The 4,515-nt window shown below is 35.3% G+C and overlaps 1 long non-coding RNA gene across 1 annotated transcript; it reads left to right on the top strand.

Moving 5' to 3' along the window:
* Positions 1 to 2,308: 2,308 nt before the first annotated feature.
* On the top strand, positions 2,309 to 3,312 carry LOC128217100 (uncharacterized). Its single transcript, XR_008258184.1, has 3 exons — positions 2,309 to 2,407; positions 2,749 to 2,941; positions 3,199 to 3,312. It is a non-coding gene; the product is annotated as an uncharacterized LOC128217100 (long non-coding RNA).
* Positions 3,313 to 4,515: the final 1,203 nt, after the last annotated feature.

The following is a 4,515-nucleotide window of genomic DNA, read 5'->3' as shown; positions in this document are numbered from 1 at the left end:
TTTACAATTTATGATCGCTCTTACAGATATCGGCGATGATAAGGACTCATTCGGGATCACTAGGTTCGGTGATTGTAAAGGATTAGAGTAAGGGTTAGAATAAGAGTTATTGTTAGGTTTGAAAAAAAAACGTCGATGGAGTGATACTTGCGGTATGTTCAAAAACGAATAGTACAAACAAAAACACAGCAGAAGTTGAAAGATTGAAATTTAAGATGTGTGCATGCATTTGTGAAACATATAGTCTATAGAATGCGGTTTTTAAATATTTTAAATCATTGATTTCAATAAAATAGTACGGTTGATTGTATTTATTCGTTATAAATGAATAATTTTGTTTCTAAATAAAAGTCATGGACTAATTGTTAGGGTTCGTACAGGCGCAAACATTTAATAAATACATTTCTTTCATGAATGAATGGTCTGATCCTATTATTCAGCTTTATTCACACGAGATGTTACCTACGAATTATTTGACGAGAATGCAATGGTATTGAAAGTTTCTTTCGATCTGAAAAATACGAATTAGGAAAAAATCATTTCAGGTTTTGGTACAAAAACATACACATGACATCTATGTCATATATTTCTACCGGCATTAAATATTAACACAGACTTGGTAGACATAATATTACCAAGACATCCCCGTCTCGTGTCCCTGCGTTTACTTTATTAACCAATCAATCCTTGTGTTCGTGTAACAGACTGCACAAATTGCTATGTGCACCTCGCGAGGTTCGAACTCAGGACCTCTCGCTCTGCAGGCGGACACTCTACCGCGTCGCTATAAAAGCTAGTTTTATAGCGAGACAGTATAAGTGCCGCTATATACACATCGTATACCCGGTTTCACATTCACTCTCCGTTTTGAAATTCGTCCTCGAATTTCAGAGACAACGGTCAATTTGCAATGACCTTGAGACTAATCGTGCAAAACGGATTCCTCGTTGGGTGCCAAATATAATAGACTGCACAAAGTGCTTTGTGCATCTGTCGGGGTTCGAACTTACCACCTCTCGCTCTGCAGTCGAACATTCTACCGCGTCGCTATATACGCAAGCTCTATAGCTAGACAGTATAGGTGCCACTACAAACACATCGTATACCCGGTTACATTTGCACGAGGTATTCTAATTCATTCAAATTTTACTTCAGGTAATTTTATTGATTTAAAATACAGCCTCACGCTGACGCATTATCAACACAAAATCTGATACGGACCTTTAAACACCGGCGAATGTTGATACCAGCCTAAATGCATACCGCCTTGATTAAGCCTGGTACGTTATGATTGCCTACCTGACATTTCTTTGTCTAAAGATGTTGGTTGTGTCCTAAGTGGCATTATGCCGTGACTGTAGCTTATTTATTCCTTGATTAGGAGAAAAACTTAACAACGGCTTGTCAAGACATTCATTTGATAAATAAATACATCATAACCTATAACAAAAAGCGTATACATGTTCTTTAATATTTCGGATAACATCATTCGTTGTTGGGTTTTTTTTCGATAATTTTACTCAAAGTATTGAATTGCTTGTATCAACAAAAGTTGTCGTAAGCTTACATGCATTACTTTTTATCAACGTCTATATATCTAAAAGGATGAGAACAGAGAGGTTGCGACGCTCTATCTTCATCATGGCTATAAAAGCAAGCACGTTTTGAAGTCGTTTCTCATAAGGGTTCGATTCCCGGCCTGAGTGTATTTGAGTTGTGTTTGAAGTCACTAGGCCGGACTAGCCCTTGGGTGGATTTTATCAGGGTTCTCCGTTGCCACCCACAAGACCTGTCTAAAACTAACACAAACTATTTAAAGATGCACTCTTACTCCCAAATGTGATTTACCACAGTTAAAACAATTGTTTTAATTTACCAAAAATAAATGTCAAAAAAAATTGTTCTTATGAAGGACACCGAATTAGTACTAATCACTTAAAATCTATGTTTGTAATACATGTGTATGCTTTGATTTTGGATAGTAGTTTTACTTTAAAACATATTGCTATATACATATTTTCAGATATTTTTGCTATTGATACTTTAAACCAGAGCACATCTTCTTGTTACGGCGATGACGAAAATCTCATTAAATCATCGTGTCCACCAGGAGCAGTTATTGCCATACAATCCTTTACAATCGCCTACAAAGCAGCAGCCCTTAATTGCACTTTGGACAACGTTGTCGACCAAGATCAGTTTCAACTTTGTTGTTCGAGCATAGACGATGAAGATTGCCAATTGACGTATAATATTGAACCAACCAATTCTGTTCAATACATAGAAACATGCAATGGTAAACCTAGTTGCAACTTGAAGGCTGCTAGTGTTCTATCACCAGAAGAATGTAGTGGAGTACCTGAGCTTTATCCAAACTACATGCATATGAACTACTATTGCATTCCGAGTAAGTTTGGTCACACATGTAAATTGCAATCTAGCCTTCGCGTTCAATTATGTTAAGATTGATATCCGTCAAACTAGCAAACGACATCCAGGTATGAAAGTGATTGGAATTGTACATTGCCAGTTATGAATTTGAATTGTTGTCATATTGAATATGTTACAGTAGGTCTTATCAACGTTTAAATTGACAATGTCTATTGGATTTGAAATAAAATTCCAAATGAGATCATGAACTTTTTTAGGCATATCTTTTTGTATGTTTGAATGCAAGATGTATTTTTTAAATGGTTTAGAAACTTTATATGCTTTATAATTTTTCACGGCATTTTGTTTATGTTTTAGAGACAAATATTCTAAGCAACATATCAGGAACTATAACATCTTTAAGCCAAGGGCAGTCAGTTTATCTTCAAAGTCCTGGTTTTAACAACGGTCAGAAGATCCCGTCAAAAGAAAATCTGGCTTGCTCTGTCAATACGTGTGACGTTGGTGCAACACTCTCTATAACACTCTGGCAGATTGTGTTGGAAAACAAGTATTATTACCAGTCACTCTGTGTTGCAAATTTGATATATTCAATTTATGTTGTAAATAGTGTTGATAATTTATAAAAAATAAATAAAACCCAAGAAATGATAAAGGATTAGTATTTAATTTGCAAAGCAATAGTTTTTATGTGAACCTGCAAAAGCCTTATTGAATGCATGAAGTTTATCTGATACAGAATGTCTTGTTTTGTTGTTCTTGCAAGGTACCATCAAATTAATAAAAATTAAATGTTATTTTCTGAAGCTCGAGTCAGTGCGAACAAAGAATTATCGTGAGACGATCCGATGGTAGTATCATCTATGATTGGCAATGTCAGAACAACACAGCTACGCCGAAAACATTGCAAACAAGTGAACAGTATCTTACAATCCACTTGGAGAACACCCTGTCTGATGATAAGGGCTCGTTTTGGCTTGGCTTTGCTGGTACGTTTCTCAAGGTTTAGGAGTAAAATTGTGTTTTGACAGACATCACTATTACATTACCGTTGCTACAGATAGTTAAAATCAAATGTTAACTTGAAATTCGTTTAACGCAGTTGTTTCTCATGTTAGAGAAATATCAGTTAAATCTGATTGTTTCTTTCAGTGAAGTACAAATTGATCCAAACGATTATGCAATTGAAACTACGGAGAAAATCTTAAAACTGAACAAAACATTTGGTACAAATGTCAATGCAAAAAGCAAACACACCAACACACATAATACAACTCAAAGTTTATAATTTGAACATACCTTCTACCAATATGTGTAGGTCTCGCAACGGTAAGCGAAAAACAAAAGATACATTATTTTCTATCCAACAGAATCCTCATCATATGGTTGGGTGACAGTTTCATGTCCACCGCGTGAATCAAAGCAATGTTTTGGTATGTCTGTAAAAAAGGATTTAACATTTACACCAATGACGACGAGCACCATCACAACAACAGCAAGAGATTCAACATCTACACCAATAACGTCTACAACGACAACAACGAAACCATCCACGTCAATGAGTGCTGGACAATCCAGCAGTACAGCTCAATCAACAGAGAATCAAACACCAACGGTTACAGAAGAAACGTTATCTAATTTATCGACAGCATCTTTATTTGTCACATCAACTACACAAGAACGTCTGAAAGGTGATTTTGTGACTTAAAAAATATTCGATCTGTTTTTATGCACTATAATTATAAAACTGTTACGACAACTCTACAATCAATCATTTTATATTATATTTAAAAAAGACGTACAGAACAAAAACATATCACAAACCTCATTGATGAACAATGAAAATCGACACATCTGAATAAAAATGTTTTCAAGGTACACCCATTTTGTGCCTCTCTGTTTAAAATATAAACCAATCAAACATTTCATTTGTCAAAGTATATACATTGATTGGGAAATCTTAACAATTACTCGATTTCCGGCCTGGGTGCATTTGAGGTTGGTCTTTAGTCACTAAGGTGGACTAGCAATTCAGTAGATTTTGCCCGAGTATTTTTGTTGCCTCCCACAACTTCAAACCACATTCTTAATTTAAAGGAGTTTAAAACACATTTCTATATTTTC

Source organism: Mya arenaria, chromosome 14 (genome assembly GCF_026914265.1).
Source record: "Mya arenaria isolate MELC-2E11 chromosome 14, ASM2691426v1".
NCBI lineage: Eukaryota > Metazoa > Mollusca > Bivalvia > Myida > Myidae > Mya > Mya arenaria.
The sequence above is the reverse complement of the archived record's forward strand: the minus strand, read 5'-3'. Positions and strand labels throughout refer to the sequence as shown.